This window comes from Thamnophis sirtalis, unplaced genomic scaffold (assembly GCF_051295495.1).
Source record: "Thamnophis sirtalis isolate CommonGarterSnake01/CBP01778 unplaced genomic scaffold, rThaSir2_p1.2 scaffold_12, whole genome shotgun sequence".
NCBI classification, from domain to species: domain Eukaryota; kingdom Metazoa; phylum Chordata; class Lepidosauria; order Squamata; family Natricidae; genus Thamnophis; species Thamnophis sirtalis.
Window position 1 is genome coordinate 11,934,272 of NW_028261392.1, and position 23,499 is coordinate 11,957,770.

Sequence of the window (23,499 nt, forward strand, 5' to 3'; positions counted from 1 at the left end):
TTCTGCAGAGGAGGGGTATTATGGTTTCAGATGACTTATAACAGCCAAATGATGCATTATAATAAGTATATCCAATAAACCAATACATACCAAATCAACATCTTAATAGTCATTCATAATTCATTGATATGGGCCTTTAGTTTTAAAAATTGATTTTAAAACATTTGTCTGTTCCTGAGATACAAAAAAGACTGAAGTATTGCCTGTTTCATATATATATATATATATATATATATATATATATATATATATATATATATATATATATATATATATATATATATATATATATATATATATATATATATATATATATATATATATATATATATATATGTTTTTATTTGTGCTGATAAATAAATAAAGGGAGACTAGTATAGATCTATTTCAAGCTATTTAGCTCTCATCAGCTAGCCTGGGTTCGAATCCCAGTAAGGGTGTGGCTAGCTGATGAGAGCTAAATAACTTGAAATAGATCTATACTAGTCTCCCTTTATTTATTTATCAGCACAAATAAAAACCACAAATATAACAAAGGCAACAGTAAAAATATTGGGTTTCTGTCGTGATGGACTCTTGTGACGAGCCGATTGACAGATGATGGAAGCAGTTAGCTTCCTCCCATAATTGGGGCTTACCAGGGGTTGTGACACTAAATATATATATATATATTTAGATGCCAATAATGCATAAATAGATTCTTAATGTCAGCATCCATAGCCAGTTAATAGTCAATGAAGCCTTTGATTCTAAGATAAAAGGGGTTATTATGCAAAAATGTATTTTTTTCCTAAATCCAGTATTCCAGAGAGCTGTATATTATTTTTAAAGTATTTTCAAGCTAATCCCAGGTAATGATACAGAACAGACAGCAGAAACAAAATATTCTAGTGTGCTAATAATTGTATGGATCTCTCTGCTAACATTATTCAAAATCTAACAATTATGTAACAAATAATTTGTTATTTACAGTTTATGAGATTCCCAAGACACATTTTAAAACCTTGCTCAGTGTTTGTGCATGTTAAAAAAAAAATCGAGTAGGGAAATGGAATTAAAATTCCCATTCGTTCGAAATAATTATGTACATGTTTATAGGCGTGTTGATCTAATATGTGCATTTTTGCTTACAATTATACATGTCCTTTGATATGCTAGTTTCCTTAATCTATGCACTTTCTATGCATTTTACCCTGATCTGTGTGCCTGAGTGTGTATTTTTGTACATGAATTTAAGCTGCAGAAATGGAATCTGGGGAAGTGTGAAAGAGGAAAGCTCATTTAGGAGGTTGTGGGTAAATGCAGCCCGTTGAACATTATGCCAGGTTAAAATGTAAATATAAACTAAAGCTATTTGATTTATATGAACCCTAGAATAGTATCTGCTACTTCTGTGTTCTTTTTAAATTATTTAGTGGAAGAGAAACTAGTAGCCACATGGGCATGTAAAGGGGGCAAAAATAGTCCAGTTCTATTCTTCATGGAGTCCATTAGCTACTGAAGGTTCGCACAGGTTCGGGAGACCCTCTAGCTAAGATTCTGTGCAGTTCGGAGAAACCCCCAAATCCCACTCCTGGCTGGCCCCGCCCTGTTGCCCCACCGCTCCCAGGAGTCCCCATGCAGCCCATTTTGGATGCAGGTAAGCGCAGGGCGTGCACACGGAGGCTTGGGGAGAGTGAAAAACAGGCATCCTGGAAGTTTGGGAAGGCTGAAAACAGGCCCATTTCCAGCCTCCAGAGGGCCTCTGGAGCCTTGGGAGACCAATTTCGCCCTCCCGGAGGCTCGGAAAAAAGCCTCTTGGAGCTTGGGGAGGGCAAAAACACCCTCCCCAATAGTGCAGGAGGTCAACTAGGCCACGCCCACCCAGCAACTGGGCAGAGAACCCGTTGCTAAAAAATTTGAAGCCCACTCCTGGGGTCCATTACCTCAAAGAGGGGAGGGAAGAGAAGAGGGGAGAGGGGAGGAGAGGAGAAGGAGAACAAGAGAAGAGAGAAGAAAGAGAGGAGAGGAGAGGGATGACAAGAGAGAAGGGAGAAGAGATCAGAGGGGAGGGGAGAGAGGAGAGAAGGAGGGAGGAGGAGATAATTAATCCATCAAACAAGTGAATTTGATCTTTGCTCCAAGCACAGTGCAGTATAAATGTGACTTAAATGTTGGAAGACAGCAGAAATCAAGGCTCTTGAATCTATATCAAGCAAAAAGTAGTTTCTGGGGTTTGGGGTCAAATATTGCAAAGTTTGAAACAAGTAATGCACCTCTTCAAAAGACTAATTCTGACAAATAGCCTCCTCCGCAAGCAGAGCATCTGTATTCCTACTTAAGAAATGCCTGTATCTTAATAACTTAATAACTGCAGCTAGATTGTTGGTGGCGCAATACTGGAAGAAGGAAGACTTGCCTACAATTCAAGAATGGACATTGAAAGTCACAAATTTAGCCGAGATGGCTAAAATATCTGCATATCTTAAGCATCACTCAAACGAGAGATATAAACGAGACTGGAAAAAAAATGCATTTATTATATACAAAATAAATACGGGACTAAGAAATTCCAGATAGCTTATGATTAAGATCAGGAATGATATAAATTGTTTAAAGCTAGCTTAGCAAGGAGGAGCTAAGTTCAATGTAAAGATGTTATCAATTTTCTATTCTTTTTTCCAATATATTTTAGACTGTTTTTGTTAAAGATTTATACCGTGTATGGGTTCTGGGAAGTCGGGGGAGGGAAGGCTGGAGGGTGGGAGGGCGGGATATATATTAGGTTTGATGAGAGGTGTTAGATTTTAATGTAATTTGATTCCACATGTATACTGTCTTCTCTTATTTTTTCTTTAAAACTAGGATATGTTAAGTACATTGATATAGAAGCGGAAATACACCAATGAGAGGAAGAGTGAGAAACGGAAGGGAGAAGAAAGATGGGAAGAGAGGGATAGGAGAGAGGGTAAGAGGGGAAGATGAGGAGGATAAGGAGGAGTGGAATGTAGAGAGAGGAGAAGGAGAAAGGAAGGGGAAGTAGACTAGGAAAGGATGATGGAGGGAAGATAGGAGGTAGGAGAGAGGTAGAAGAAAGAGGTGTATGGAGAGCAGAAGAGCTAATAATGGGTTTTTATCTTTTTGAGCGTTGATGACAAGAGGAACTGATGTAATTACTATTTAATACTATAGGACACTGGCTAATAGCAGTAGCAATAGCAATAGCAGTAGACTTATATACCGCTTCATAGGCCTTTCAGGCCTCTCTAAGCGGTTTACAGAGAGTCAGCATATTGCCCCCAACAATCTGGGTCCTCATTTTACCCACCTCGGAAGGATGGAAGGCTGAGTCAACCCTGAGCCGGTGAGATTTGAACCGCTGACCTGCTGATCTAGCAGTAGCCTGCAGTGCTGCATTTAACCACTGCGCCACCTTGGCTCTAAGTATAGTTACATGTGATTGTATGTTATGAAAATGGAAAATTAAAAAATTATACAAAAAAAGAAGAAGAAATGCCTGTATCTTACAATCCGCTAATAGCCCTTCTGAAATTTTTGGACAGCACGTGCTTTGAAATGTTCCTTCCACAGACTGTGAAGTTGTGTTTTGTAATCCAAAGACCATGCAAACTTCTGAGTGACTGTATTTAATTACCTACTAAAAGAAATATATCACATTCAGTTACGGTGGCTTCTGTGGTATAACAAACACCTTGTACTGCCCTGCGCATATGATCGTATGAATTGCACTGATAACATTAAAATAAATAAGACTTCTACCCCAGTCAAATTTGTCACAAATGCCCATCTAATTAGGGGAAATAACTACAATGTATAAAAAAAAAGACAGGTACCTTTGGAATGAATGATAGCCTGTTTAAATTATGCTCTTTCTTAGTTTTATGGCATTTTATATAAATAAAGATGAAAGCCTTGGCTGCAAACATCTCCTATGAAGCTGCCAAGGAAACTCCATGGATGAATCCATGAAGTCCTTCAAGAGTCAAGCTCAGCTTGAAAGAGATACGTCTTGACTTTGTTTTAGAGAACTGACATTCTCAAAATCCTCTTGGGGCCCAGATAAAGCAACTTTTCATTTAACCGAGATAATGATGTGAAAAAATCTATTTATACAAAAACTACAAAAAACAAGAGACTTTCAGAGGATGGAGCAAACTCGGGGACATTCTTCCCAGAAGATACTACCTCTGACATCACTGTAGGTCACATCGCTATACTTCTGTTCTGGCCTAGGCTTCCCCAGCAGCACAAAGCCAAATCCTTGTCCCAAGAAACCTCTTTTATTTAATGTACAGCGCAGAGGTGGGTTCCTACCAGTTCGCACCTATTCGGTAGAACCGGTTCGCCAAATCTACCGGACCGGTTAGAAGAGGTTCCACTAGTGGACCCGGAAAGCAGGCCACACCTACAGAAGAGGTTCCAAACATTTTTGAAACCCACCACTGCTAAAGGGTTAGGGGTGCAAGGATCTTGTAACTTGACAGCTTTAAGACTTGCATGCTTCAATGCCAGAGTTCCTGAGTAGCTACTTGGACCGACCTAAGTACTAATTCATAATTTCATATCCGGTCACATGGGTGGCAAGCCACTCCCACAAAGGAGGCCACACCCACAGAGTAGGTTCGAACAATTTTTGAAACTCACCACTGGTACAGCGAATTCCTCTCCAGCAAGGTCTTTCACTCTCCCACAGTCTTTCAAAATAGCTCGCAATTACCGACCTTTATCAGGCTTGGAGAGTGGCCAGCCGCAATACTTGGCAAGAATGCTGGAATGAACTAATTGTCTCCTGCAAACTCCACTCCCCTTTCACTCCTCTTTTATTTCCTCTGGGAGGGACCATTCATCATCCACCTGTGGATGATGGGCCTTACTCCCAAGTCGACCCTTGTTCTTTAGCTGTTCCCTTCATCTGGCAACTCTGCGCATGCGCACAATGGAAACAGACTCCAACTGTTCATCTGCCTCACTGATGTCTGACTTTGAAGGCAGCTGATAACAAGCATATGGCCCTGGCCCCCTCTCTGCCTCTGACACAGAGCCCTCATCAGAGCCTTCCCCAGACTCCAGGACTGGCCCATGTTCCTCCCCAACCTCCTCACTGTCCGAATCTCCTGCCAGCTCTGCTGGCAGCTGGCGGGCCTCTTCTCTTTCCTACCATCTGAATAGCTTCACTGATATTTAAAAATATAGAGATAAATAAGAGATAATAAAAATTCAGGTAGTTCTTGATTTATGACTGCGATGGAGCCCAAACTTTCTGTTGTTAACTGAGACATTTGTTAAGTAAGTTTCATCTTTTTTATGACCTTTCTTGCCACTGTGCTCAAGTCAATCACTGCACTTGTATAATTAGTAACATATTTGTTAAGTAAATCTGGCTTCCCTATTGATTTGGCTTGTCAGAATGTTGCAAAAGGGGATTACATGACCCCAGGACACTACAACTGTCATAAATATGAGTCAATAACCAAATGTGTAAATTTTGATTATGTGATCATGGAGAAGCTGCAATGGTTGTAAGTTTGAAAAACCATCATAAGTCATCTTTTTTAGTGCCATTGTAATTTTGAATATTATGGGTTAATGACTACCCATAACTCTTAAAAAATGTAGAATGTTTCTATTTATCTATCTGTCTGTCTATCTATCTATTACATCTATATCTATATCTATATCTAACTATATCTATCTATCTTTCTATCATTTATCTATCTATCATCTATATATCTACATATATCATATCATATCATCTCTCTCTCTCTAGCTCTATCAGTATCTATTATATCTAACTATATTATCTATCTATCTATCTATCTATCTATCTATCTATCTATCTATCTATCATATATATATATATATATATATATATATATATATATATATATATATATATATATATATATATATATATATATATATATATATATATATAACTATCTGTCTATCATCTATATATCTATATATCATCTCTCTATCTCTCTATCTCTATTTATCTATCTATCTATCTATCTATCTATCTATCTATCTATCTATCTATCTCTTTTATCTATGACAGTGATGGCGAACCTATGACACGCGTGTCAGTGCTGACACGCGTAGCCATTTGGGGTGACACGCACAGGATTTCATGCGATTCATCCTCGGCTCCTGCACGGCCGCCGAGGATGAAAGAATCTGTGCTGGAGGAACGGGGGGGGGACGTGTGATCTCCCCCGCCCACACTCACTTATTGTATCGCCGCCGCCCCTTTCTGAGCGCAGGGGCTGCTGGTAAGGCGTGCGTGCCGTGCGCACACACGTCATCAGCGCGGCAAGGGAGGACCCGCAGGAGAGGAGCGCGGGAACAGTGCGCGCCTCTCTCCAGTCAGGCCGGCACAGAGAGTCTACTCCTGGGACTGTCGGTTACGACCGCACCACAGCAGGGAACAGCGGAGTGCCAACGGGAACTGTGAGCGCCATTAGCAGCAACTATAAATTGCGCAAAATTATGTTTTTGTCGAAGTGACACACAACGCGAGTTATGCTCGATTTTTTGCCGATTTTTGACACACCACGCCAAAAAGGTTGCCCATCACTGATCTATGACTATCATCTATAAGTCTACCATCCCTCTCTCTCTCTCTTTTATATCTGTCTACCATCTATAAATCTACCTATCATTTATGTATGTATGTATGTATGTATGTATGTATGTATGTATGTATGTATGTCTCTATCTATATACTTAAAGTCTCTATCTATCTATCTATCTATCTATCTATCTATCTATCTATCATCTATCTATCTATCTATCTATCTATCTATCTATCTATCTATCTATCTATCTATCTTTGTACATTCTAACATTTAGCAGGCAACTTTATAAATCTCATTGAAGGGGGGGAAGCCCATTTATTAATAATGGATCCTGTAATGTTTCACCATCCCATGAGTTTCTGTTTTGCCATGTTGATTTAATTGCCTATGACAGCAACTTAGTCCTTGTTTCAAAACCATCCAAGGGTAGGAATGGCTACAGGGTTGTGGTTAGAAATCACCTAGTCTCATAGCAAAAACAGCCAGCTAACCATTGTAACTGTTTTGTAACTGCACAATTCTTGGACATGATTTTAAGACATGCCTTGGGATGAAGAATCCGTATAATTTATTTTTACACATCAGGAAGTTGTTGTTTTTCTTAGCTCAAGTAAAGTAGCCCCTGTGGATTTAACTCCATTAGCTGTAGGCATCCTTAAGGGGGAGATCCTCATCTCCACTTCAAGACTATTGATCCAGCACTGTCCGAAGACATTTCTGTGGTCATGTGGCCAGCATGATGTCATGGAGCAGTGTTACCTTCCTACTGTCATGGTACCTATTAATCTACTTGCATTTGCATACTTTTGAACTGCTGGGTGAGCTGGAGCCGGAGCGAGGACGGGAGTTCACCCTATCACACAGTGCTCGAGTCTCAAACCTGGGTTGCCGGCTTTCCAGCTGATGAGCCCCATGTCTTCATTGCTGAGCCACTGCACTTCCCTTCCAATTGTTAGCCTTCATCAGTACTGTGCATCATGACAGAGGGACATAGTAAAATCTTTCCTTCTCTTCCCCAAAATGTAGACTTTCCCACTGCTATCATGTCTCTCCTGGTCCTTCTCTTCACTAGACTAGACATACCCAGTTCCTGCAACCGTTCTTTATATGTTTTAGCCTCCCATCCCCTAATCCTCTTTGTTGCTCTTCTCTGCACTCTTTCTAGAGTCTCCACATCTTTTTTATAGTGTGGCGACCAAAACTGGATGCAGTACTCTAGGTGTGGTCTTACTAAGGCTTTATAGAGTGGTATCAGTACCTCCCTTGATCTTGATTGTATCCCTCTGTTAATGCAACTTTAAGTTTACCTTGTGCAGCTTTATAATGCTGGGGAAATAGACCTTTTTCTTCCCCAGTTCCAGCTAGACAATTCTAACAGAATAATTCATAATAAATCAGAATCCCAATCCCTCCCTTCGCCTTCAATTCCATTGCTACACACATCCCTGTTCTTTCACTTCGGCGCTCCCATTTTATCTGCCAAGGATTTGTGCATGGTTCACAAGCCCGTTGTCACCTTTGCGAGGTACCTAAATGACTCCATTGCAAATCCTATTGTGCGCGAAAGGATCGGAATGACAGAGATGAGGATTTTTTTGAAGATCAAGGCCTTTGGAAATCTTACAACACAGCATCACAAAAACAACCCCCAGGAACCAAATCAAATAAAGAATAACAAGCTCAAGTAGGATAAGATAATTTATCTTGATGGATGTCACCTTAGAGCACATATTATTCTGATCCCTCAAAGTGTTTTTCTCCTTTATTTCGACTCTGACATTCATTGTGAATTTAATGATCCACATACCATTCGCAGGTGTCTCCGGCTAGTGTTCTGAATCACAAAAGTGGGGCTGAATTTATGTTGCCGCAGGATGACTTAAGGAATCATTAAGCAGTACAGGGATTTTAATTATTGATATCACACCGGACCTCGTCATGATATAACAAGGATCCATTTACGGTAAAAGTTCAATTTGGAGAGCAACAACATACAACTAGATCATATCACACACGATACTAGATGTGATGGGGGGTTTCCATTTCAAGTTGTGGCTGCATGGGAAGTTAAAATAATGAAATTGTAAGTACTCCAGTCTACCACTTTTTAAAAAAACATATCATACTGTTGTTGCTCTCTAGCCCCATTTATTGGCCTGAGGTAGAAATATCAATTATATTGTTTTGAAGCTGACCCAACCCATTCCCCCATCAGCCCGCACTCTCTAACCAAGTGCGTGCTGGGAAGCCAGACTCCATTTCCTTTAGCATTTGGAGAAGGCAGAAGCACAAGGAAGCATCCATCTTAATCTGTGGCACATGGTCATCCAAGGACAAGCCCACATCCCACACACAGAGCATCGATGGTGAGATTTAAATTGTTTGTATTTATTAATTGTTACGTTCAGCAGTAACTCAATACTGTCTGTCTTGTGTTTGGTTCTCAGTGTATGTATCCCTGTTTTCTCCAGTTTCACCCTATCCTGTTCTTTCAATAAAGCATTCAAATCTACACACACAGTATGTTTTATTGGAGGATAGGTGAGTGTTGTGGCCCAGCAGGAGCTGTTGGAGCTTCAAACAGACTTGAGGGGCCCTATGAGTTGGCTCTGGAAGATGTGGAGTGTTGGACAACAAAGCTGGCTGAGAAATTCTAGGAGTTAAAGTCCACAAGTCTTCAAGTGGCCAAGGTTGGAGACCCCTGCATTAAAAGACATCATTAATTAGTAGGTGATCCAAGAGCTGATCTGGAATGAAGAGAGAAGCAACCTGGAATTAAGGAGAAACTTCCTAACAGTGAGGACAATGAACCAATCAAACAGCTTCCCTGCAGAAATCGTGGATTAGTTAATTAGTTTTCATCCATTGCTTCGTTGTTATGAAATGGGGCCTGCCTGCTCTAGCAGCAGACAGAAAAAGAGTTGAAAAATTGGACTCTCGTTCTCTCTCTCCATTCCATTCCCATGCACTGAGGCCCACCAGACACAGTCTTAAAGAAACTTGATCCAATTCCCTTTTCTAGATTGTCCTCCCTGAAGAGATCTGTACCTAGACATTTTGCAGGTAGCTTCTACTGGCGATCTTTTCGTTAGATTTTCTTTCTTTCTTTCTTTCTTTTCAAAAAGAGGGTTGGAGAACCCTGATCACAGATTGTGTGCGCTTCAATACTTTTAATTTTGCAGGCCACTGGGCCTTAATGTGAAGGAAGGTTATGTGCAGGGGTGGGGGGTGGGGAATATGAAGTGGCTTTTTGTTTAAAATAACAACCAAGTGAGAAGAATTGCTGACATTTTGTAAAGTTCAGAGTGTGATGCAATATGTTTCAAGAGGTCTTTGTCAGGGCACCAGCAAGTACTTTAAAAGCAGGGAGAGAACTAGATCTATTAAGCTAACCATAGACCTGTCATCTCTCTTTTCCTTTCGATGCGATAGAGCATTGCACACCGAGAGGACTAGACACAAGAAGAGTTTTTTTCCCGAATGCCATCACTCTGCTAAATAAATATTTCCCTCCCCACTGTCAAACCATTCACTAAGTCTGCATTGCTATTACTATTAGTCTTCTCATCGTTCCTATCACCCATCTCCTCCCACTTAGGACTGTAGGACTGTAAGTTTGTTGATTGTATCCTTAAGATTTATATTGGTATTGATTGTTTCCTGAGTGCTTATTTGTACCCTATGACTATCGTTAAGTGTTGTACCTTATGATTCTTCACAATTGTTATCTTGTCTTTTTATGTACACTGAGAGCATCTGCATCCAAGCTGGATGGAAAGTTTGCAAATGACCCTAAGACACTGCAACCATCACGAATGTACGGCAGTTGCCAAGTGCCCAAATTTTGAAGGTGCAGCAGTTGTAAGCGTGAAGACTTTCTGTGAGTCACATTTTTTTTTCCATTTTCCATTGTAATTTTGAACAGTTGCTAAAGAAATAGTTGATAAATCAAGGACTACCTGTAACTGTAGGATTCCTATTACTACAACTGCTTTGTAGGGCCTCTTTAAGAGATCATATATTTTAAGCCCTCCAAACACTTACCGTATAAGATGCACCTTTTTTCCATCAAAAAAGAGGCTGAAAATCTGGGTGCGTCTTATACACTGAATACAGCATTTTTTGCCTCCTTGCCCCTTCACCAAAATGGCCATGCATAGCCATTTGGAGAGGGCAGAAATAAGCAAAAAAAAATGCCCCCCCCCCCTGCAGTCCCCAGGAGACTCTATAACCTTCCTAATGCCCTTTTTTTTGACAAAAAATGGGCCCCTTTTCACGAAAAATGGGCCATTTTATGTTCATTTTTGGCCCACCCCACCCCTCCAGGAACACTCTACAAGCCTCCTAAGGGCTATTCATGCCCTTTTTTAAAAAAATGGGCCTGTTTTCGCAAAAAAAAAACAACTGGCCATTTTTGGGAGGTTTGCAGAATGCAAAAACTTTTTTTTTTGTAATTTCCCTCTTCAAAATCTTGGTACATCTTATACTCCGGTGCATCTTATACTCCGAAAAATATGGTACCTCTGGAAAGCCAAGGGAAAGCCAAAGGAAATAATCAAAACCATAAAAAAAAGTTACAATATTTTGGACATGTGATGTGACACCCAGAAATATATGGCATGGTTCACTTAATCCTCCAGGGAAAGATTGAAGGTAATGAGGTCCAGGCAAAGAACATCATGGCTTCATAATGTAAGGGACTCGTTTGGATAAAAGTCAGCAGCAGTTTTTCATGTGGATGTTGATAAAAATAGGATCGCTAACATGATCACCAACCTCCAATGAGGAAGGAGGAGGAGGAGGAGGAGGAGGAGGAGGAGGAAGAAGAAGAAGAAGAGGAGGAGGGGGGAGGAGGAGGAGGGGGAGGAGGAGGAGAGGGAGGAGGAGGGAGGAGGAGGAGAGGGAGGAGAAGGAGAAGAGGAGGAGGAAGAAGAAGAAGAGGAGGAGGGGGAATAGGAGAGGGAGGAGGGAGGAGGGAGGAGGGAGGAGGGAGGAGGAGGAGGAAAAGAAGAAGAGGAGGAGGAGAAGAGGAAGAAGAAGAAGAAGAAGAAGAGGAGGAGGAGGAGGAGGGAGGGAGGAGGAGCAGGAGGAGTAGAAGGAGAAGAAGAAGAGGAAGAGGAGGAGGAGGAGGAGAGGAAGGAGGAGGAAGGAGGAGGGAGGAGGAGGAGAGGGAGGGAGAGGGAGGGAGAGGAGTAAAAGGAGAAGAGGAAGAGGAAGAGAAAAAGGAAGAAGGGGAAGAAGAAGAAAAGAAAGAAAGAAAGAAAGAAAGAAGAAGAAGAAGAAGAAGAAGAAGAAGAAGAAGAAGAAATACTTACATAATCACCAAGTCCTATAGCAATAGGAAGAAAAATGAAAAAAATTATATCTACTTAGCTCTCCTATTATTGAAACCCAAAATTTTGTTCCACTCTAATTGTCAAAGACTGTAGAACATTCGTTTCAAACATTTCTGACATTTAAAGTAGTCACGATGCAAAAAAAATGTTACCCATAATGAAACCAAATAACTTTATACTTCAGTTTGAAACCATATGTCCTCTAATACCTAGGCACAATAGGGTGCAGCTTTAATGACTTCCTTGTTGGGCCCCTGTTGTAATTAAGCATTAAAGGACATATGGCACATCAGTATCTTCAGCAGCAAATTTTCCTTGTTGGGGTTGTTTTCCACGGCAGAAATCACATTCTTTCAATGTAGTTTGGAGTGGAAGTGTAGAATTGCATGTCAAATTCCTCTGCACTCAAGACAAGACAGATCAAGTGAATCGTATGCCTCCACAGTTATGAAAAATAGCTCTCCATTTAATGGCAGAGCCATAGTTTCACCAGGAGATCCTTTTTAGTATGGAAAAAAAAAATAGTCTATATAACAATCAATCAGGAAAGCTTATTTTAGCATAAAGGATGATATGAGCTCTGGACTACTCAAAAGCCTGCCTCCCTTCATATGCCCATAAATATAAAACACAATAAATCACAGCAAATACAGTTTAAACACAAGGGTTATTAAGAGGAAAATTCGCTAAACAACATCATTCTGAATCTTAAGTATCTGCTGTCTTTCAGATCAAATAATTTACAAGTCTTGCCACAGAGAAGATTGTCTCCACCGAGACTTTGGCGTGTTCAACATCTGGGAAGTAGGTCTTTTGAAACCTGGTTGTTCCTAGAAAAAAAGTATGATGTGACCCACAAGTAACCCAGTGGTGGAGCCATCAAATTTGGGAATCAAAGTAACCAGTTGTTAGCTAATAAAGGGAAACTTGCCACCTATCCACTACAATATTAAAAAAAAAAAAAAAAACAATGTGGAAACTCTGGAAAGAATGCAGAGAAGAGCAATAAGAATTATTAGTGGGGCGGAGGCTAAAGCACATGAAGAACAGTTGCAGGAACTGGGTATGTCTAGTCCAGTGAAAAAGAAGGATTAGAGGCAGGGGTGGGTTCCTGCCAGTTCTAACCTCTTCTATAGAGGAGGTTCCACAAATCTACAGTGTCGTTTAGAACCGGTTCCAGCTCCCTCCCCCTGCCCATCCGCACATCATCAAGATGAAGAGTGAGAGGAGGAATTCTGGGAGTTGAAGTCCACAAGTCTTAAAGCTGTCAAGTTTGAACACCCCTGGGCTTTTTTTCTTTCTCTAAAGGATTAGGGGTGCAAGGGTCTTGTAACTTGACAGCTTTAAGACTTGGGTGCTTCAAATGCTAGAGTTTCTGAGCCAACATTTTGGTTGCTAAGCAATAAGTAAGTTTCACCACATTTTACAAGTTGGCCACGCCCACCTGGTCACATGGCTGGCAAGCCAATCCCACCCATCACATGGCTGGCAAGCCACTCCCACAAAGCAGGCCACACCTACAGAGGAGGTTCTAAATTTTTTTGAAACCCACCACTGATTAGAGGTGCCAGGTTAGCAATGTTCCAATATTTGAGGAGCTACTACAAAGAGGAGCTGGGGGGGGGGGTCAGACCAATTTCCAAAGCAACAAAAGGCAAGACGAGAAACAATGGATGGACACTAACCCAGGAGAGAAGCAACCTTGAATGAACAAGAAAGTTCCTAATGGCGAGAGCAATCAACCGATGGAATAACTTGTCTTCAGAAGTTGTGGGTGCTCCTCCATCACCAGAGTTTTTTTAAAAAGAGAGTGAACAACCACTTGTCTGAAATGGTCTAGGACAGTGACGGAGAACCTTTTCGGCACCGAGTCCCCAAACCAGAATGCGCGCACATGCGCACACGGGAGCACCGGAAACCGGAGAAACAGAATACACATACAGGAGAAATGGTCAGGTGGGTTGCAACAGCCTATACTACAGATGTGCATACTGCAATCATCCCCTGGACCCGTGTGGCGAACCTATGGCATGCATGCCAGAGGTGGCACACAGAGCATGAATGCGCCCTGCCCAGCTAGTCTCTGTGCATGCCAGAGTGCCAAAGACCAGCTGGCCGGCACGCACATGCATATTGGACAGCTGGTTTGGGGGTTTACGGTGCTCCAGTGCACATAGCAATAGCAATAGCAGTTAGACTTATATACCGCTTCATAGGGCTTTCAGCCCTCTCTAAGCGGTTTACAGAGAGTCAGCATATCGCCCCCACAGTCTGGGTCCTCATTTTACCCACCTCGGAAAGATGGAAGGCTGAGTCAACTTTGAGTCGGTGAGATTTGAACCGCCGAACTGCAGCTTAGCAGTCAGCTGAAGTGGCTGCAGTACTGCACTCTAACCACTGCGCCACCTCGACTCTTATGAGCTGGCGCACATGTGCGCACTGAAAACCAAAAGAGCAGCTGACAATGGTGTGCATGCCCACAGAGAGGGGTGTGCGTGCCACCTCTGGCATGTGTGCCATAGGTTTGCCATCATGGGTATAGAATCTCCTGCTCAAGCAGGGATTTGGACTAGAAGACCTCCAAAGTCCCTTCCAAGTCTATTATTCTATGAGTGTGATTGTGATATACCTCTTTAAGACCTTGGGTGATCTTAATTTTTGGAAGATTCTTTCTTTTTAAAAAAAATGTAATTAGAACAACAGCAAGTAGAATTGTCCTTATGTAGGGCTATATCATTATTTCCCATCCCATGCCACTCCCGTTCTTTTTAAGGTCAAACACTCACAGTTCCTTCAATCTGTCTTTATAGTCTGTTTCTCTGATTATGCTCATTTCATCTCATCAAAAACTGGATGCAACACTCAAAGTGGGAATAAATTATAATTATAACTTCTCCTGATATGTAAAGGATATTTCTGTGACTTGCCGCCTAAAAGAGTGTTTGCTATTTTTTTTAACAGCCACTTCACACTCCTGATTCCTCTTCAGCTTGACCTCAGCTATTACCCAAGAACCTTTCGCACGTACTATTATCAAACCAGGTTTCACCATCCTAAGCATGATAATTTCCTTTCTGCTTCGTATGTGTCCATAATTGTAGCCAAGAACCTTTCACAAGTACTATTATCAAACCAAGTTCGCCATCCTAAGCATGATAATTTCCTTTCTGCTTCGTACGTGTCCATAATTTTTCATTTGCCACAGTTACATTTCATTCTCCGATGCTTCTTGTTGGAGATTGTGCAGGTCAGTGCAAACGGTGTTTTCATCTTGTGGATTATTATCTATTCCAGTTAAGTATTTGTCACGTGCAAATTTCATAAATATTCTTTCCACATCTCCATCCATTCATAAACACATTGAAATATATATGTATATAGCAGTGGTGGGTTTCAAAAAAAATTTCGAACCTACTCTGTGGGTGTGGCCTCCTTTGTGGGAGTGGCTTGCCAGCCATGTGACCTGGTGGGAGTGGCTTGCCGGCCATGTGTTTTCTTTCTCTCTCTCTCTCTCTTTCCTTCCTTTTGTCTCTCTGTCCCTTTTTCCTTTTTTTCTTTCATCTCTCACTTTTTCTTTCTTCTTTTCTTTTTTTCTTTAATTCTTTCTTCCTTTCTTTCTCTTTCTGTGTGTGTGTGTGTGTGTGTGTGTGTCAGTGGTGGGTTTCAAAAATTTTTGGAACCTCTTCTGTAGGTATGGCCTGCTTTCTGGGTCCACTGGTGGAACCTCTTCTAACCGATTCAGTAGATTTGACGAACCGGTTCTACCGAACTGGTGCGAACTGGTAGGAACCCACCTCTGGTATATAGTACAGGGCAGAATTCTGTGATATTTCATTCAATATCTGACTCTAATTAGATTATGAACATAATCAGAATGAACAAAACAACTTGAAATCTTCTACTTGACTGTATCATTACCATTTCAAGTTGTTTTGTTAATTCTGCTTATGTAGTGATCTTAAAAAAAATACTTTACGGAAATTAAAATAAAATAAAATAAAATTGAAATCTTGGTAACATCAGAGTAACTCTGGAGTTGCTAAATGTACAAACCAATCTTAAAACCACTGCAGAGGGGAACTCTATTAATAGTTGATGAGACTTCGGCTTTCATCTAAGTCACCGAGTAAGGGAGCTCCGTGCAGATAGCCTAATGAAACTAAAAAATAAAACAAAATAAAAGCTTTTTCTTTGCTTAAAAGCACAAGGGAGCTATAAGCACTAGGACTGAGCCTCTTTCCCAAAGCTATCATTAGAATGTCATAGCTCTCTCACCCCAAGAAATCCTGTTTATCTGTTTATGTAGATCAGGAGTAGTCAATGTTTTTATACCTACCGCCCACTTTAGTATCTCTGTTAGTAGCAAAATTGTCTAACCGCCCACAGGTTCCACAGTAATGGTGATTTCTAAAGTAGGGAAGTAACTTTACTTTATAAAATTTATAAAGCAGAGTTACAGCAAACACCTACTGCCCACCATGAAAGCTGGAACGCCCACTAGTGGGCGGTAGGGACCAGGTTGACTACCACTGATGTAGATACTTTTACATCCTAGCACACTGATGGCGAAATGTTTTGGCACTGAGTGCCAAAAAGGGAGCGTGCACACCCTGCAATCCGGAAGAGGAGCTGCCCAGGAGGCATGTGCGCAGAAAATAAACTTCCAGTTTCTGGCATGCACATGCACACCAGCCAGATAGTCTTCCAGTTACTGGTGTGCATGCATGCGCGACCGTCAGCTGGCTGGCGCACATTCTCATGCCGGAAAATGGAAGACCATTTTCTAGTTTCTGACACTGCCACACGCATAAAGGGCAGCTGATTGTCATGCGTGCATGCCAGAAGCCCGAAAGAGGAATGGGAGATGGGATGAGTACCAGGCGACATGGCTCCATGTGCCATTTCGAGCACGTGCGCCACAGGTTCAACATCGCAGTCCTAGCATGTCCTGCCCAGCTCTTATCTAGTGTTCCTTGTCTGGCCTTCTGGTGCTTTGGAAAATAGGTTGCCCCCCTCCTCTCCTTTATGGCAGCCCCTCAAATATTGGAACACTGCTATCATGTTACCCCTAGTCCTTCTTTTGATTAGATTAGACAAACCCAGTTCCTGAAAACGTTCTCCTTATGTTTTAGTCTCCAGATCCTTAATCATCTTTGTTGCTCTTCTCTGCACTCTTTCATAGAGTCTCCACATCTTGTTTTATAATATGGTGACCAAAACTGGATGCAGGGTGGTCTTACTAAGTTTTTATAAAGCAGTCTTAGCACTTCATGTGACCTTGATTCAAAGGGCAGGAAATCTGGAACGTCTTTTTAATGTCTAGGAAGTTAGCACCTCCTCCAGAAGAATGAAATATTCTAGGAAATATTGAAAAGGCAGAATATTATATTTCCCCTGGATGAGAAAAGGAGAAACATGTTTTTAAAGACAAAGCCGCTCCCTGTCCCTCCCTTCAGCTTCAGGGTGATGGGATTAAGACGGGGCCCTCAGGACATGATAGGCTTAGCCCTCTACCCATCTCACCACATGGCGCCCGGGAAGATTGCATCAACCAACAAGGCTCAACCAAGACTGGGACTCAGGGCAGCCTACAGAGTTGCCCCAGCATGGCCCCCATGGGAGTCTGACAACCAATCAGAATACAAGCTCAAATTCAAAAGCCCAGAGAGGGTATAAAACTCAGGCACTCTCAAAGTCCACCCTCGGCAGGGGTGGATTCCTGCCAGTTCTAACCTCTTCTATAGAAGAGGTTCCACAAATCTACAGTGCCATTTAGAACCGGTTCTAACTCCCTCCCCCGCCCGTCCGCACATCATCAAGATGAAGAGCGAGAGGAGGAATTCTGGGAGTCCACAAGTCTTAAAGCTGTCAAATTTGAACACCCCTGGGGTTTTTTTTCTAAAGGGTTTTGTAAGTTGACAGCTTTAAGACTTGCACACTTCAATACCAGAGTTACTGAGCCAACATGACTGGAAGAGGAATTCTGGGAGTTGAAGTCCACAAGTCTTAAAGCTGTCAAGTTTGAACACCCCTGGGGTTTTTTTCTAAAAGGTTAGGGGTGCAAGTGTCTTGTAACTTGATAGCTTTAAGACTTGCATGCTTCAAATGCCACAGTTTCTGAGCCAACATTTTGGTTGCTAAGGTAGAGCGTTGTTAAGTGAGTTTCACCACATTTTACAAGTTGGCCATGCCCACCAGTCACATGGCTGGCAAGCCACTCCCACCCAGTCACATGGCCAGCAAGCCACTCCCACAAAGCAGGCCACACCTCCAGAAGAGGTTCAAAAAAAATTTGAAACCCACCACTGGCCCTTGGTGTCAGCGCTGGTGAGCTTAGCTGTTTTTAGCTCCGCTGAGGCACGTCAAACTGCTCTACTGCGTGAATCAGCTGAGCTAAAAAACAAGGGAAGGACGGGAAATGATGGGGACGGGCGGGCGGGGCCAACCAGAGGAGGTATTTGCCAGTTCTCCGAACTACTCAAAATTTCTGCTACCAGTTTACCCAAACTGGTCCGAACCGGCTGAATGCTCCCTCTGCTCAGTTCCAATTGTGTATTAAGACTGGTCTGGGGGGGCGGGAGTGTTGCTGCTAAAAGTTCTTAATGCTTATTTGTAATAATACATGACAAATTTGTAGTTAGGCATTCCTGATAATTGTATGTGTCCAAGTGTCCTTTTTTGTTGTTGTCGGTACCCTTGTTTGGATTTGTTAGATCTCTGCAAACGGCCTTGCGGAATCTCTGTGCAGCTCTTCATGTCCATCCTTTAAAAACTATAGGAAACTCTAATTACAATCTAATTACAATCTTGGTTGGAAAACCCAGCAGGATTCACAACCGCTGTCCTTTCCGAAGTCCCAGAAAGCCAAATCCAAACAAAATGTGTGAAAACAAAAATCTAACTTGCCCCAGGAGGGGGAGGGGGGGAAACGCAAACTTGCCAACAATCTGCCGTTTCTCCACAAGTGATAAAAATCGCTAAAAATAATGTGGGTATCAAATGAGACCCTTCGCCATGTTTTCCAGCATGGAACATTTCTGACTGTTTATATCAAGGCTCCTGAAAGGCAAAAGAACTTCAGCAGCTATGAGACAGCAGCAAGATACAGATGTCTCTCTTGGTCTGTTTTTATGGCCTGCTGGGGATTGCATCTGCGCTGAAATTAACACAGCCACATTAACTAGTTGTGCGCACTACTTGGATAATCAGACTGCAGCACAAAGAGGTTGAATGCAGCGTTAAGCGGTTGTTGTATTTATTTCATTCCACAGATCTGCTCATTGAGTAATGTTGCACATTCACACTGGCCCATTCCAGTTTCGCTCTGAACTGGCTTACACCTACGTCCACTATTTTTAAAGATAAAAGTAAAGTTTCCCTCTCACACATATATGCTAGTCGTTCCCGACTCTAGGGGTCAGTACTCATCTCTGTTATAAAGCCGAAGAGCCAGCGCTATCCAAAGACATCTCCGCGGTCACATGGCCGGCATGACTAAATGCTGAAGGCGCATGGAACGCTGTCACCTTCCCACCAAAGCTGGTCCCTATTTTTCTACTTGCATTTTTACGTGCTTTTGGACTGCTAGGTTGGCAGAAGCTGGGACAAGTAACGGGAGCTCACTCCATTACACAGCACTAGGGATTCGAACTGCCAAACTGCTGACCTTTCTGATGGACAAGCTCAGTGTCTTAACCCCTGAGCCCTTATTTTTTAGATATGTCCTATTGAAGATCTTTAAGAAAAAATTAAGAATAACAGCAATTCTAACATGAACTGAAAATAGTAAGTTCTGTAGTGATTGTACATCTATCTTTTTTTAAAAAAAAATTTTTTATTAAATATGTTTCTTAGTACTTATTAAACATCAGGTTGTCTGCATATTTAATTTGCTTAACAATACAAATTTACATTCTCTACCCTGATCAGTGGTCTGCTTTACACTGCCTTTAGTCCACAGAAATGGGGAAGACCCTTGTTAAAGCAGTAAGTTCAGAGCAAGCTTTCAAGGCTGATCTTAGCAACCAAGTTCCTTAGGGAGTGGTGCTCCTTTAAGCACCCCATCCTAAGCTATTTACTTAGGGGTGTCAAACTCAAGGCCCTATGGCTGGATTCGGTCTGCAGGGTATTACCGTAGATCTGGCCCACGGGGGTGCCCTGGAAACAGCAAAGGACCATCCCATGTAGTGTGGGTTGCAGGTGGTATGCCCCGGTACAAGCATATCGGTGCCTGCCCGGAGCACTGGGTACCATTCCTTACCTGTATTTGATCTCTTCAGCGCTTCCACGCATGCACACGGAGCATATGGCACCTGTGCAATGCTCCGCCGAGCAGCTGGAGCATTGTGAAGGCTCGCAGAGGCATTGCAAAAGATAAGTACACATGCACACTGGGCCTCATTGCAAGCGTACCAGTTGCAACGGAATCCAGAACCCACCACTGGTCCTGTGATACTTCTGCCAGCAAAACTGAGCTTGGGAAAGCCACGTGCAGCTCTCTTGAGCTACGTTTTTGCTTGCAGAGTATTTCAGGAAGCTGTTGCAGCCAAAAACAGAGCTCGGGAGCCCATTTTCACTGGCAGAACGCTCAGGCCATCACAGGCACCCCAACATGAGTGATGTTGACCTCACCACACCCACCCTGGCCACGCCCAGCTCAGCCTCCAGACAGAGGTCAAACACCACCCTGATGCAGTCCTCAATGAAATCAAGTTTGACACCCCTGACTTAGGGGTTACATGTCTGTGTAGTCCTTGGTGTTTGCTTAAGGATGTTTTGTTACCAGAGTAGGTAACATCTTCAGTGCTTCAAGTGAGTGCAAACGTTTTCCTCTCTGTGCCTGTTGATGGCTGACTTGTCTGAGTACCACCATTTGGGACTTCCCCAGCAATTTTTGTATTTGGATTTCAAGGGTTGGGCAACATGCCCATGTTGGGGTTGGTGTATTGATGGGTTCACCAACAAATGCGCGCACAACAAAAGCGCAGTGAGAAAACTGCAATGTTGAAATCGCGCCCACATAGGCACGCCGACAAAAGAGCGCCGACAGAAGCGTGCCATCAACAAACAATGCGAAAACAACGTAAGAACCCTAAACCTAACCCTAACCCTAACCCTAACCCTAACCCTAACCCTAAACCTTACCCTAACCCTAACCCTTACCTTAACCCTAATCGCGCTTCTGTCGGTGCTCTTTTGTCGGCACGCCTTTGTGGGCGTGCTGTCGACATCACGGTTTTATCACCGTGGTTTTGTCGGCGCACTGTTGTCGGGCGCGTATTTGTCGGGTCACGGTATAGATACGTTCACGCATAATTCCCACCGTTTGCAGGAGACTTTGTGAAAATCCTCTGAACACCCACTTGTGCTCTACTTGAAGAATCCACAAAATGTCTTTTTAATTAAATTGCTCAGAATCATTACAGTTGAGGCTGTACCAACAGGTGTGTTTTATGGTACAAGCAGGCTAATGCCTAGTTAATTACAGAGCAATCCCGTTCCGAAGCAAACCTCACCGGCTTCGATGGAATTCATCGCCTGGAATCTGTAGGATTTAGGTTAGTTAAACTAAGAGGAAAATTAGCAATGTTCCATTACCCTGGAAGGATTAGATATTTCCCATTTTCCATTTGCAAATCGATTTATTTTTTTAAAAATCCTAATTTTTAATAGCTTGCATGTTCACACATACAATATCTCCATTTCCCCTGAAAGGATGTTGCATGCCCCACGTCGCAGCCCAGCTATTAATGATACTCAAAGGACTGAAAATTATGGTTTCGGATGTGTCCGAAGAAGCAAACTGGTAAACAAGCTTGCAGTTAGTGCTATGGATGATTTGAATCAACAAGGGTGAAAAGATTTGGTTACTCTGTGTATTAGCGCTAATAGGAATAGATTATAGAGGAATATTTCTGATGTGACCTTCTGTGCACTAATTGAAATAGTATTCAGAGTCAGCAGTGGAGTAATCAAGTTAAACACTGAATCATAAATCATCATGAGAAGGGCTGTCACAACTGAGCCATTAAGGCCCTGTATCGCCGGGCAGGCTCACAAAAATATCTGCTGTGCCGATCTTTAGGTTAATAGGAACAGAAATGGCATTTAAAGACTATTTGGATCAAGTCTGCTTTGAGGTTGAAAGTGTTAGTCTGTTAATTTACTGGTAATTTGAAGTGATGTAGTTAGGAAGAGCGAACACACAGCTGAGCCCTGGAGAGCTAAACAAAAGGCGTCTGAGTTCCTTCTAATATTTATTTAACTGCTTGAGGGGTGTCTGTGGGGTTCTCTCTGAGGGGGCACCTCCAGTCTGGAGCTTCCTGTCTTTCATCTCCAAACAAGCACCCCATAAATCAAGTCCTATGAGTCTGACTGAATGATGCATCATGTGATCAGGAAGTAACGGTCACACAGAGGTTTTTCCTCAGTTGAACCTCTATTCCGATTACCTCCCATAGACCGATTAGATCTCACAGGTTAGGTCTTCTCCGGATTCCATCTGCCAGCCAATGTCGGCTGGCGACTCCCCGGGGGAGAGCCTTCTCTGTCGCAGCTCCAGCCCTCTGGAACGACCTCCCCGTGGAGATCCGGACCCTTACTATCCTCCCGGCCTTCCACAAAGCCGTTAAGTCCTGGCTGCTCCAGCAGGCTGGGGGGCTTTCAAAATATCCAGCCCCACGGAAACTGTGACTGTTGTGTATTTTAAAGTATTGTTTTGTTTATTTATCCCCTCCCTTGTTTATTGTAAGCCGCCTGGAGTCCTTCGGGAGTGGGCGGCATACAAGACAAACTAAACTAAACTAAACTATTCAGTGGTGGAAAAACACACACACACACACACACAGACACACACACACCAGTGGTGGGATTCAAATAATTCAACAACCAGTTCTCTGCCCTAATGATCAGCTGGGTAGGCCGGGCTCAGTGGTCATGTGACTGGTAGGGCATGGCCAACTCAATGTCATGTCAATGGGCGCTTCGCCTTAGCTGTGACAATGCAATAAGAGTTAACCAGAGAGACAGTTTCTGTAAGCAGGGCAATAAAGATGAGGCTAGAAACCACACCAGAATGTTTCCTTCCTGCCTTCCTGACAGGATTAGCCCTGGAAAGTGGGGAAAAAACAAAAGGGGATTTCTTCCAACAACCGGTTCTCTGAACAGCTTAGAAAATTAACAACCGGTTCTCCTGGATAGGTGCAAACCGGCTGGATCCCACCACTGACACACACGGATATATCACTACACCCAACTGGTGTTGTCTAGGCTTTGAGCCTATGGCAGTGGTAGGTTGCTAATTTTTTTACTAATGGTTCGGGCACGCTCCTGTGCATGCTTGCGCCCACGTGTGATGCTTTTGTGCATGCGCAGAAGCATCTGGGTGGGTGGGTGGAGCCTCCCGTCGCCACTACTCCTGGTTTGCCCAATACAAGCTGAACTGGGAGCAACCCACCTTTAGCCTGTGAAAAGAAAAATCCAGCCTGGTTCCAAACCAGAAGAAAATTGCTGGAAGTAAAATGGTGACTGGCTACAAGGAAAGAAGATTTCTGTTTATTTGATTTCCAGAAACTTCAGTGAAAGCA